The following is a 14,156-nucleotide window of genomic DNA, read 5'->3' as shown; positions in this document are numbered from 1 at the left end:
TAAGAAGTAAGCCTCCATGGGTTCTACAGCTGCCATGAAATGAATTCTCCGAATAACCATGGGAACTTGGAAGAGGATCCTGAACCTCAGATGAGACTGTAGCCATAGCTGTTGAGTATGTTAGCTGTGGGTTTTTCATCAATGCCCATTATTATGTTGAGGAAATTCCTTCTTGCTCCTAGTTAGTTCAAGGTTTTCATCATGAAAAGGTGTTACATATTTTCAAATACTTTTTCTGTATCAAATGAGATGATCATCTGTTTTTTTCCCTTTATTCTGATAAGTGGTATAGTACCTTGATTACTTTTCATATGCTGAAGCACCCTTGCATTCTAGAATAAATCCTAATCCGCTGTGGTGTATAATCCTCTTTCTGTGCTGTTGGGTTAGGTGTGCTTGCATTTTGTTGAGGATTTTTTCCATCTATATATATAAGGAGTTGTTTCTAGTTTCCATTTGTGGTAGCTTTATCTGGCTTTGGTATCAGGGTAGTACTGGTGTCATTAGAGTGAGTTAGGAGTGCTTTCTTCACTTTTATGTTTTGGAGGAGTTTGAGAAGCATTGGTATTAATTCTTTTTTTTTTTTTTTTTTTGGTATTAATTCTTTAAATGTCTAGTAGAATTCACCAGTGAAGGCCAATGGTCATAGGCTTTTTTAGGGGGAAGGTTTTGCTTTTGGGTTTTTTTTTTTTTTTTAAGATTTTATTTATTTATTCATGATAGAGAGAGAGGCAGAGACACAGGCAGAGGGAGAAGCAGGCTCCACACAGGGAGACTCATGCGGGACTGGATCCTGGGACTCCAGCATTACGCCCTGGGCCGAAGGCAGGCGGTAAACCGCTGAGCCACCCAGGGATCCCCATAGGGGGAAGGTTTTGATTAATGACTCAACCTCTTGTTATAGGTCTGTTCAATTTTTCTGTTTGTTCTTGAGTCAGTTTTGGTATTATATGTTTTTCTAGAAGTTTGTCTATTTTGGGATACCTGGGTGGCTCAGTTGGTTAAGCGTCTGCCTTTGCTCAGGTCATGATCCAGGAGTCTTGGAATTGAGCCACAAGTCAGGCTCCCTGCACAGCATTCCCTCTGCACACACCCTCAGCGCTGCTGCCCACCCCCCTTCAACTCTCCCTCCCCCTACTGGTGCTCTCTTGCTCTCTCTCAAATAAATAAATGAAATCTTAAAAAAAAAAAAAAAAAAAAAAAAAAAGCTTGTCTATTTCATTTAGATTATCTAATTTATTTGTTTACAATTGTTCACAGTATTCTGTTATAGTCCTTTTTATTTCTGTAAGATCCATAGTAATCATCCTACTTTTAATCTGATTTTAGTTTTCTGAAGCTTCTGTTTTTTAGTCAGTCTAGCTAAAAATTTTTCCATGTCGTTGTTTCCAAAGAATCATCTTTTGATTTCATTAATTCCATTGTTTTTCTCTTCTCTATTTTATTTGTGCTCTAATCTTTATTATTATCTTCCTGCTGCTTCTTTGGGGTTAACTTGCTTTTCTTTTTCTAGTTCCTTAAGTTATTAGGTAAGGTTATTGATTTGAGATCCCCCTTTTTTTTTAAGATTTCATTTTTTTATTCTTGAGAGACACAGAGAGAGAGGCAGAGACATAGGCAGAGGGAGAAGCAGGCCCCCTGTGGGGAGCCTCATGTGGGATTGGATCCTGCCACCTGAGCCAAAGGCAGATGCTCAACTAGTAAGCCACCCAGGTGCCTCTCTTTCTTCTTCTTAATGTAAGCATTTTCAGCTATCAATTTCTCTCTGAGCACTGCTTTCTCTCTATTCCATGAGTTTGGGTATGTTATGTGTTTTCATTCATTTTAAATTAATTTCCCGTCTCTCTTTTGATTTCTTCTTTGACCCACAGGCTTCTTAAGAGTGTGTTGCTTTGGAATGGAATATTACTCAGCCATTAGAAACGACAAATACCCACCATTTGCTTCAACGTGGATGGAACTGGAGGATATTATGCTGAGTGAAATAAGTCAATCGGGGAAGGACAAACATTATATGGTCTCATTCATTTGGGGAATATAAAAAATAGTGAAAGGGAATAAAGGGGAAAGGAGAAAAATTAAGTGGGAAATATCAGAAAGGGAGACGGAACATGAAAGACTCCTAACTCTGGGAAACGAACTAGGGGTGGTGGAAGGGGAGGTGGGCGGGGGTTGGGGGTGACTGGGTGATGGGCACTGAGGTGGGCACTTGATGGGATGAGCACTGGGTGTTGTTCTATATGTTGGCAAATTGAACACCAATAAAAAATAAATTTATATATATAAAAAAAGAATGTGTTGCTTTGGGGTGCCGGGGTGGTTTAGTTGGTTAAGTGTCTGACTCTTGATTTTGACTCAGGTCATGATCTCAGGGTCGTGAGATTGAGCCCCATATCAGGCTCTGAGCTGGGAGAGGAGCCTGCTTGGGATTCTCTCCTGCCCTCTGCGTTTCCCTCCCCAGTTCATGTTCCTGTGTACAAACTCTCTCTTCCTCTCTCTCAAAAAAAAGGTGTTTTGTTTGTTTGTTTGTTTCCACATATTTGTGAGTTTTCCAAATTTCCTTCTGTTATTGATTTCTAGCTTCATTTCATTGTGGCCAGATAAGATACTTTGTAGGTTTCAGTCTTTTAAAATTCATCGAGACTTGCTTTGTGGACTAGCTTATGGCCTTTCTCGGAGAAGTTTCCATGTTCAGTTGAGAAGAATGTATTTTGTTGCGGTTGGGTGTGATGTTCCACATATGTCTATTAAGTCTAATTGGCTTATAGTGTTGTTTGAATTTTCTATTTCCATATTGAATTTCTTTCTCTTATTACTGAAATGGTACAGTGAAGTCTTCAACTGTTGTTGTAGAACTGTCTGTTCCTCAATTCTGCCGGTTTTTGCCTCATATATTTTGGAGCTTTGTCGGTAAGTGGGTATATGTTTATAATTGTTGGACGTTCTTGATGGATTGACCCTCTTATCAATATAGGTCTTTGCTTGTCTTTTGTAATGATTTTTTTACTTAAAGGTTTTTTGGTCTGTTTGTAGTCTAGCTGCCCTAGCTCTCCTTTGATTACTATTTGCATGTTATAACTAGGCTGAATATGGACTGCAAAAAGATATGTCTAAGTCTTGACTTCTACTTATCTGGAGATATGATCTTCGATGCAGATGCAATTAAGTGAATGGTTCTTGAGATCATCTTGGTCTTAGGTTGGGCCTTAAATCTAACGACAGGCATCCTTATTAGAGAAAGGAAAGGGATATTTGAGAGACACCCACAGAAGAAGGCCATGTGAAGATGCCAGAGGGCATTGGAGTAATGTATCTATAAGCTACAGAATGCCAGCAGCAACCAGAAGCTAGGAGAGAGGCATGGTGTGGATTTCTCCTCAACTTTCAGAAAAAGCTAACCTGGCCAACTCCTTTATTTTGGACTTCTGGTCTCTAGAACCACAAGAGGATACATTTCTTTTGTTTTCAGCTACTTAGTTTGTGGTAATTTGTCATAGGGAACTAATCCACATGGAATATATTTTTCCATTCTTTCACTTTCAACCTATTTGTGTCTTTGATGCTAAAGTGAATCTCTTATAGACAGCATACAGTTGGATTTTTTAACTTATTTTTTATTCATTTAGCCAATCTCTGTCTTGTTTTTTTTTCTCTGTCTTGTTTTTAAAAACAGCTTTACTGAGATATAATTTATATACTATGCAATCTCTTTAAAGTGTGCAATTCAAGATCATCTGGGTGGCTCAGTCAGTTAAGCATCAGACTCTTGGTTTTGGCTCTGGCCATGATCTTGGGGTTGGGTTGTGGGATCCAGTCCTCTGTCAAGCTTTATGCTGCTGAGCATAGAGCCTGCTTCAGATTCTCGTTCTTCCTCTGCCCCTCCCTCCTTCAAAAAAAGTGCACAATTAAATGGTTTTTAGTATATTAGATTATATATATATTTTAAAGATTTTATTTATTTGATAAAGATAGAGAAAGCATGAACAGGGGGAGGGGCAGAGGGAGAGGGAGAAACAGACTCCCTGCTGAGCAGAGAGCCTGATGCAGGGCTGGTTCCCAGGAACCTGAGATCATGCATGACCTGAGCCAAAGGCAGAGACTTAATTGAGCCATCCAGGGGCCCCAGATTATACATTTTTAAAAATCTACAAATAAACATATATTTCTGTAGCAAATATATGCGGTATTTTGTTATATGTATCACGTGATAGAATGCATATAACAAAATTTGTTAATTTAACCATTTTTAAGTGTAGAATTCAGTGATATTAATCACATTCAGTATTGTGTAACCATTGCTGCTTTTATTTCAAAACTTTTATTATTACCTCAAATAGAAATTCTGTAATCGTTGAGCAATAAATAACTCCTCATTGCCCTTCCATCAACCCCCATGGTAATCTCTACTCTACTAGCTATCTCTGAATTTGACTAGCATTGGTACCTAATACAAATGGAACTATACAATATTTATCCTTTTCTGTCTGGCATATTTCACTTACAATGCCGCCAAGTTTCATCCATGTTGTAGCATCAGAAATTCACTTCTTTTTAAGGCAAAATAATATTCCATTGTCTGTATATACCACATTTTGTTTATCCATTCATCTATTAATGAACACATGTGTTGTTTCTACCTTTTGGCTGTTGTGAATAATACTGCAATGAACACTGTTATACAAATGTCTGTTTGAGTACCTACTTTCAATTTCTTTCTTTTTTTACTTGAGCATAGTTGACACACAATGTTACATGAGTTTTAGGTATACAACATAGTGATTTGACAAGTTTATATTTTGTGCTGTGCTCACCACAAGTGTAGCTGTCATCTGTCCCTGTACATTGCTATGAAAATATCATTGATTTTTTTCCTTATAGCTGTGTCTTTTCTTCCCATGACTTATTCATTCTGTAACTGGAAGCCTGTATCTCCCACTCCCCTTCATCCATCTTGCCCAACTCCCCGCCGTCCCTCCACAGTTCCTTTGGGTTTATATATAGGAGTGGAATTGCTGGATTATATGGTAATTCTTGGTTTTTAATTGTGGCAAACATAACATTAAATTTATCTTTTAAAAAAAGATTTTATTTATTTATTCACGAGGGACAGAGAGAAAGGCAGAGACACAGGCAGAGGGAGAAGCAGGCTCCCCATGGGGAGCCCGATGTGGGACCCGATCCCAGGACTCCAGGATCACCACCTGAGCCAAGGGCAGACAGATGCTTAACCACTGAGCAACCCAGGTGCTCCTAAATTCATCTTTTTAGTGCTTTTAAGTTTGCAGTTCAGTGGCCTGCGTTTAGATTGGTATGCAGCCATCATCCGTCTCTAGAACTTTTTCATCTTCTTGATAGAACACTCCAGTGAAATGTTGTAATGTGTGATATATCTTGGAAGTAGAGAAGTTATAACTGAGAGAAAGTTTATACAGTTTGGCACTAGGAATTCTAATTGGACTCTGCCAGTTCATATCTTTTCTGTGAAGGAATGCCTGAGAGTACTCAAAGGTTCATAGTAACATGTGGAATACTGAAATTTATATGTTGAGTGTCTGATCACATGCCAACAGGTAGGGAAAAATTGTCCTATAAAGTCTTCATTGGAAAAAACAAGACAAAACAAAACAAATCTTTCACAGAAATTTTGTTGCATTTCTCAAGTTCTTACTGTTGGCAAATCTAGTTTGGGAGGACAAGAAAAAAGTGTTATTTGTTGTTTGGGATCTGGAGTGCTGGTATAAATTGGTAGGAATGATGCAAGTTTGTCATAGCTCCGAGACAGATCCTGACAGGCCAGGGGCATGGGGGCTATACTGTCCCTACTTCTTGCGCAGAGTGTCTTCGAGAACCAGCCTGTAACACAGGTCTAAAATTATGAGCCCTAATAATGCTTGCATTTCTGACAATTTTGGCCACAGATGTGTTTGCTGTGACTCCTCCAACACCAACTCTTGGCACTTCTCAAAACTATGCATGTTAGGATATATTTAAAAAATGAACCTTGAATGAAGAGGAGGTGAGTCTTCATGAGAATGGACCCTGTGACACAGCCAAAACTTTATCCTCTAACTCTTCCTTCCCCTTTTTTCCTCCACAAAAGGAACCAGCTGCCATTTTACAGAGTTAAGGAGCATGAGGGAAATTTCCCTTTTAGAAATTCCTAGCTAATATAGAAGACTCATATAAGTTGAGTATGAGTTGGGATGAGTATGCTAATCCCTACCCGCACTCAAGCCATTAAAATCCATTGGTCAGAGTAGTGGTCATGAAGGTCACATGGTTAATCCAATTTGGGCTCTAGTACATTGCATTGTATGATTTCTTTTTTTTTTTTTTAAGATTATTTATTTATTCATGAGAGATAGATAGAGAGAGGCAGAGACACAGGTAGGGGGAGAAGCAGGCTCCAAACAAGGAGCCCAATGTGGGACTGGATCCCCGGTCTCCAGGACCACAACCCTGGGCTGAAGGCGGCGCTAAACCAGGAGCCACCAGGGCTGCCCGCATTGTATGATTTCTGAATGCATAGCTGGAATAGACATTCCTGGCAACTGGAAGAATATGCATATTGGCTCCTGATCTATGGAGTGAAACATAATAGTAGAAAGTTCTAATGAAAATTCTGTAATTGCCTTTTCTTACCACAACAATAAACCAAAAACTTTCCTGGAGGGATTGCAGAGATTGGAGCCACCATCTGAGTTGAAAAATGCAAATAAGATTCCTAATCAGTTCCCCATTTAACCTGCTATTTAAGCTTGTAAAGGAAGATGGCTCTTGTGTGTTATTGTAAACTTAATCAGATAGTGACTAAATTATAGCTGTCTTAGATGTGTCTTCTTTATTTTTGTTTTTATTTTTTTATATGTTGCCTCTTTAATGGAGCAAGCATATCCATATGCAGCTCCAGCTTTTGCAGCTGTTGATCTGGCAAGTCATTTTTTTCTCTGTAACACCTGACAAGTAGCCACACAAACATTGCTTTCAGTCTTTCCTCAGGGCTGTAATCTAGGTTACTGAGGATCCATTACAGTTAAGGCATTATATTGATTTGACTTGGTGGTCTAGAAGTGTCAAGAACCCTAGATATAGTATAAGACCCATACATACCAGTGGATGGGAGATATTCTTCAAGAAAATTTTGGTCTAAAAAAAAAAAAGAAAAAGAAAAGAAAATTTTGGTCTTATCACTTTGGTGAAGTTGCCAGGAGTCCAGTATTAAGGAGCATATCAGGATATCCTTTCTAATATAAGAGGCAAATTGCTGCAAACTGCACTATTAGCTGCTAAGAAATAAAACACTTGGGACTTTTTGGATTTTATAGGCAAGATATATCACAATTATATATGCTCTTTCCCATAAACAAGTTTTGAGTAGGTTCCAAAGCATGAAAATATTCTACAGTAGGCCTAGGCTGCAGGGCAATTTTCTTTGCCATATGGGTCATGTAACCCAGGACAGCCAATGTTGTTAATATCAGTGACATGTGGAGATACTATATGGATCCTTTCAAATGCTGATAGTAGAATCCCAGTGCAAAACTAGTATTTTAGAGCAAAATTATACTCTCTTCTGTCAATAAATATTTTCCTTTTGAGAAATAGCTCCTGTTTGCTTTTGAATTGTGACTGAAACTAAATGCCTGACCATGGGATATCAACCAAGATATGTGCTTTGAACAGGTGACCAATATATGGTATTCCCACAGTCAGAATCAATAGATTCAGGAATCAAGGTGTTGACAAAGAATTCTTCCTTGCTTCTTTCCTGTTCTGGTGTTTGCTGGCAATCTTTGGCGTTCTTGTCTTAGAGGGCATCAGTCCAATCTTGGCCTTATCACATGGCCTTCTCTTTGTGTCTGTCCATCCAAATCTCCTTCTCTCTTCTAAGGACACCAGTCACTGGATTTAGGGCCCATTCTCTTTCTGTATGACCTAATCTTAACTTGATTACATCTACAAAGACTCTTTTTCAAGAGGTCAAATTCACACATGTCAGGAGTTAGGACTTCAGCATATCCTTTGAGAACATAATACAACATGTAAAACTTGTTATGTATAAAATCCATTTTGTGTATGTGTATAATGTTATGTATAAAATGTATAATGTTACGTGTAAAATCACTCCTCCTTTCCCTTTCTCCTACTATTTTGTGTACTGAGTGTTGGTGATTGTTTAATTTTTCTCTTTTTTCCTGGTCTAGCAAAACATCTGTCAATTTGCTGGTGGTTGTTAACTTGAATATAGGTTATAGGGCATCCAGGAGGGATTATGGCTGAACCAGAAGTGGAATTAATATATTCCAGATATGTATATGGTAATGAATAGGACCTTGTGACTTTTCTTTTGGGGGGGGAGAGAAGGTGAAGTCACCTTCGTTTTAAGTGGCATAGTTGCATTCTCCTATGCAGATGTATGAGTTCTTTGTTATATGAAGTTTAAGTGTGGCAGAACAGTGAGAACGGTACTGAGTATCTAAAAAGGTAGAATATTCCTGTTACTTGTAGGAAACTAGTGAGAGATCAACTGATAAGAGGAGAAGCCGGTTTTTTGTTTCCTGATTCTCTTGGAGCTTCCTGCAGCCTCTTGGAATTGCCTTGCCCGAGTAGGAACCCAAAAGCTGCAGTAGAGCATGCCCTGCACTCATGGAGCTCTGACTTTGGCAATAGTCATGACAGTGCTAGGCGACACTGGGTAGCTAGTCTCCTGCAGCTTCAGTGTGAGGGTCAGCTCTTGGCTTATTGTAACGTAGCGGAAGTTCTAACATCAGCAGCTCAAGGACACAGTAATTATGGGTCCTAGGTAACATCATTTCCTCTTTTTCTCCTTTTGCCGTCAGTGGGTGGTGGGGAGGGGAGAGGAAGGTCGTGTTTTCACGTAGTTATTAATCTGTCTTTGCTTCTTCAGCCTTTCTGACACTTTTGCAAATAATTTGGCGTATTAAATTCCCTTTGTTTAAATATATGGAGTGATTTATGTTTTCCTAAGTGGATACTGATACACTTTTCTTCTTGGGTGCACACAGCTAGGCTACATTTTTCCTCCCTTTCAATTAGATGTGGCTGAGTTCTAGATGATGGGATGTAACAGAATAATATATGCCAGTTTGGGGCTAACACTTTTGGGAAGTGAGCTACGCTCTTCCCTGCTTCCTTCAGCTACACATGGATAACTGTGGGGCATCATGGAACAAGAGCATGAGTCTCTGAATTACTATGTGGAGGAAAGTGTTAAACTACTACATGAATGGAAAATAAAACTTAATTGTATTAGAGTCTTTATAAGTTTTCGGTCTATTTGTTGTAGCAGATAGTGTTACTGTAAACTAATATTTTCTCCAAATATTACACATTTTTATAGATTGTAAAGTATCCAGAAATTCATTCCTAGTAGTAAGAATAGTAAGTGAATAACAAAACTACTTTATTTCTGGGGCAAGGATATATTTATTTTATCTCACTTATGATTAGGATAAAAAACTTACTAGTTTTCAATGACCCAAAATGTTTCTGAACAAATGGGTAAACAAACATACGTACAAAATAACTGGATTCTACACATGATAAATACATACATGACACAGTGGTTTTCAAAGTGGTTTTCATGGCGTTCTATTGGAAGAAGATGTCATCTTGGCCTTGTGCTTATTTTGGAGAATACCAATGTAAACATCTGGGGATACAGAGGATGATCTATTAAGGAAAGTATGTAAATTTTTCCATATATTTTGTATCTTCTACTCTCTTACAGGCATACCTTGTTTTATTGCACTTTGCTTTATTATGCCTCAGACATTGCCTTTTCTTTTTTTAAAATAAATTGAAGGTTTGTGGCAACCCCTGTGCTAGGCAGGTCCATTGGTACCCTTTTCCCAACATCATTTGCTCACTTCATGTCTCTATGTCACAATTTGGTATCTCTCACAATATTTCAAATATTTAAAAATTATTTTGTTATGGTGATCTGTGATCTGTTATGGTGATCTGTGATCAGTGACCTTTGATGGTACCACACAGACCATACCCACATAGATGGTGAACTTAATTGATAAATGTTGTGTGTGGTTCGACCAGCTGTTCCTTCATTTCTCTCCTTCTAGTAGGTGCCTCCCTATTCCTTGAGACACAACAATATTGAAAGTAGACCAATTAATAACTACAATGACCTCTAAGTGTTCAAGTGAAAGGAAGAGTCACATCTCTCACTTTAAATCAAAAGCTAGAAATGATTTACCTTAGTGAAAAGGCATGTTGAAAGCTGAGATAGGTTGAAAGCTAGGTTTTTTCCACCAGTTAGCCAAGTTGTGAATGCAAAGGAAAAGTTCTTGAAGTAAATTTAAAGGTGCTAAATCAGCGAAAACACAAATGGTAAGAAAATGAAACAGCTTTATTGCTGATATGGAGAAAGTCTGAGTTGTCTGGATAGAAGATAAAACCAGCACAACATTCCCTTAAGCTGAAGCCTAATCAAGAGCAAAACCATGACTCTTTACAATACCGTGAAGGCCGAGAGAGGTGAGGAAGCTTCAGGAGAAACGTCTGAAGCTAGCAAAAGTTGGTTCACGAGGTTTAAGGAAAGAAGCTATGTCCATGACATCAAAGTGCAAGGTGAAGCAGCAAGTGATCCAGAAAATTTTGGTAAGATCATTAATGAAGGTGGCTATACCAGATTTTCAATATAGACTAAATAGCCTTCTATTGGAAGAAGATGCCATCTTGGCCTTTCAGAGCTAGAGAGGAGAAATCAATGCCTGGTTTTAAAGCTCCAGAGGGCAGGCTGGATCTCTTGTTAGGCGCTACTGTAGCTGGTGACTTTAAGTTGAAACCACTGCTCCTTTGCCATCTGAAAATCCTAGGGCCGTTAAGAATTATGCTCAATCTACTCTGCCTGTGCTCTATAAATGGAACAACAAAGCCCGGATGACAGCACATCTGTTTACAATATGGTTGACTGAATATTTTAAGGCTACTGTGGAGAACTATTGCTCAGAAAAAAAAAAAAATCCTTTCAAAATATTACTGCTCATTGAGAGGTCTGACTCTTTTTTTTTTTTTTTTTTTTTTTGACTGACTCTAATTTTGAAAGAACTTCCACTGTGGGTAAAATTCTATCAAAACAGTATTGCATGCTACAGAGCAACTGTTTGTGAAAAAGAGTCAACAGAGCAGAAAAATTCATTGTTGTCTTGAGACATTGCCACAGCCAACTGAACCTTTAGCAGCCACCGCCCTGATCAATCAGCAGCTATCAATGTGGAGGCAAGACCTTCCATCAGCAATATTACAACTCCCTGAAAGTTCAGATGATGGTTAGCATTTTTCTTTTTAGCAATTAGGTACTTTTATTTTTATTTTTTAAAAAATATTTTATTTATTTATTCATGAGAGATACAGAGAGAGAAAGGCAGAGACACAGGCAGAGGGAGAAGCAGGTTCCATGCAGGGAGCCCGATGTGGGACTTGATCCCGGGTCTCCAGGATCACGCCCTGGGCCAAAGGCAGGCGCTAAACCGCTGAGCCACCCAGGGATCCCCCACAATTAGGTACTTTTAAAATTAAGGTATGTATATACTTTTTAGATGTCATGCTATCACACATATAATAGTCTACAGTATAGTGTAAACATAACTTTTATATGCACGGGGAAGCCAAAAAATTAATTTGATTCACTTTATTGCAATACTTGCTTAATTTGGTAGTCTGGAACCCAACCTGCAATATCCCTGAGGTCTGCCTGTAATTTTGATTTTTGAGCATATTTTATTATATCTATAACATGGTAGTACACATATAATTCATGCACAAATAAGTACATATATTGGAAGTACATGTTCAAAAATTTTGTACTGAAAGGATGTATAGTCAAAACCATTTAGAGACCATTGGCAAAATGTATTGAGTAGTCTTGAAATAGTGTTATTAGCAACACTAGTGTTGCAAATAGCAACATGATAGTGTTATTAAGTCACAGGATATTTAATAAGGGGATGGATAGATAAGAGAGCACTTAATACAAAGAAATACATACACTACTACATAGGTTATAGTCTAAACTGTATGTCTTAACTTCCTTGTAATCCTGGACAAATTACTACTTAATCAATCCTGACCTCATTTTCTTCTTATCAAATATGAGGACTGGGCTAATTTGAGGTTTCATATTTATGCTCACTTATACTCCAGAGGTTTTGATGAGTTTCTGTACAGCTGCTGCAAAGGTAAGAGATAGGAAAGACTATAGGCAGGCTCTAGCCTTTCTATATTGCCTCACTACCTAGCTTCCTTTATTGATCAAATGTACAGGGTAAGAACAGAGGGTCTGTGGGGTGGCTAGGGAGAAAAGAAAACCACCAGGCTAGATCATTTCTTAAGATCTCTTTTCATTTTAAGGGCACATAAAATTCAAAGCTGTTATAACTAATCTTTGTTATCAAAAACAAAAGCCTTTTGGGCAGCCCGGGTGGCCCAGCGGTTTAGCGCCGCCTTCAGCCCAGGGCGTGACCCTGGAGACCTGGGTTTGACGTCAGGCTCCCTGCATGGAGCCTGCTTCTCCCTCTGCCTGTCTCTGCCTCTCTCTCTCTCTATCATGAATAAGTAAATAAAATCTTTTGAAACATCAGAAATTTGGCTGGCCTATTTTGAACAAATAGTTTAAATCTTGATTGGTCTCTCAAATTAGCTCTATTTGGTCTTTGGGATTCCATATTGGTATCTTCCCTCACTTTTATTTACATGAAAAATTAAGCATATTTTATTTATTTTACTACATAATAATTAGTTGGTCACATTTTACAGCCCCTTTCTTTCCACTTGATTATTGTCTTTCCATTTGGCTATTTGATTCTGTTGGAGTATTCCTGCTACAGTGACTCTCAGGAGGAGCAATTGTTTATGCTAAGAATGCCTCCATGCCAGCTAAAAAACAATGGTTTTTAAATCCTACACACCATAATATCTTTTATTTAAAGATTTTATTTATTTATTCATGAGAGACACAGAGAGAGAGAGAGAGAGGCAGAGAGAGAAAGAAGCAGGCTCCATGCAGGGAGCCCGACCTAGGACTCGATCCGGGGTCTCCAGGGTCACGCCCTGGGCCAAAGGCAGGCACTAAACCGCTGGGCCACCAGGGCTGCCCCATGATGTCATTGAAACAACAGCAGGGGGATCCCTGGGTGGCGCAGCGGTTTGGCGCCTGCCTTTGGCCCAGGGCGCGATCCTGGAGACCCGGGATCGAATCCCACGTCGGGCTCCCGGTGCATGGAGCCTGCTTCTCCCTCTGCCTGTGTCTCTGCCTCTCTCTCTCTCTGTGTGTGACTATCATAAAATAATAATAATAATAAACAACAGCAGGCAGAAACCACTCTTACCAGTCCTCTTATGTTCCTTTCAGGATTGTCTTTAGCATATAAGGGCTGAATCACGTCGAGGGTGGAGGTGGTTATCAGTGGGCAAGATACATGTAAACTGTCTCAGAAGCTTGTAGTGTCTGGAGCCTCCTTAGCACCCTGACTCCGCAGGAAGTAAGAGCCACCGTGGGTTCGAAGGACTTTGCACTTTGCTCACACTCGGTACCATTCGAATCAGCTTAAAAATACGTCCCTCATCGCCCACTCGGGTTTGCTATGCTCGCAATTTACACACACACAAGTGCACGTCGCCCTTACTCTGCGCCGTGATCTGTCCTACTTCCGATCCCGTTAGCAAAGAAGGCTGGAAGAACGCGGAACGCCCGACCCACACCGTACGCCTAGGTCCGCTGGAACTTGGAGCCTGACCTCACCCCAGCTGCCGGGTCCCCGCGCCGGCGTCGAACCGCAACCTCGGTTACACTTCCTCCAGCCCCACCCCCGGGCCAGTGGACGGGCTCTGGCCCCGCCCCTTTTCTCCCAGCCAATGGGGCGCGCCGCACCTCTCCGTCCGGCCACGGCCCCGGCGAGCCGCCCCTCCCGCCCCTCAGGCTCCCGCCGGCCGTCGCCGCCCCTCCCGCCGCGCTTTCCGGACGCGGCGCATGCGCACTCCCGTCGGGCCCTGGAGGGACGCTTAGGGATCGATTTTCGCCTCCTTTCTTTCTCCAGTCGCGCGACTCTCTAAAATCCCTTCCGCCCTGCTGTCGCTGCGGCTCCCTCTCCTAGTCCGAGAAGGTGCCGCTCCAGCCT

The 14,156-nt window shown here is 40.1% G+C and overlaps 1 long non-coding RNA gene across 2 annotated transcripts; it reads right to left on the bottom strand.

Moving 5' to 3' along the window:
- Positions 1-5,010: 5,010 nt before the first annotated feature.
- Positions 5,011-13,908, bottom strand: LOC112647974 (uncharacterized). 2 transcript variants are annotated; one of them, XR_003128623.3, is made up of 4 exons: positions 13,368-13,908; positions 9,576-9,673; positions 7,111-7,146; positions 5,011-6,580 (listed from the first exon to the last, which is right to left on the bottom strand). It is a non-coding gene; the product is annotated as an uncharacterized LOC112647974 (long non-coding RNA). The 2 variants fall into 2 exon arrangements; XR_007412123.1 differs by having other exon boundaries at positions 5,012-6,580; positions 13,665-13,907.
- Positions 13,909-14,156: the final 248 nt, after the last annotated feature.

This window comes from Canis lupus, chromosome 7 (genome assembly GCF_003254725.2).
Source record: "Canis lupus dingo isolate Sandy chromosome 7, ASM325472v2, whole genome shotgun sequence".
NCBI classification, from domain to species: domain Eukaryota; kingdom Metazoa; phylum Chordata; class Mammalia; order Carnivora; family Canidae; genus Canis; species Canis lupus.
Note: the sequence above shows the minus strand (reverse complement) of the source record. Positions and strands in the feature narration are given on the sequence as shown.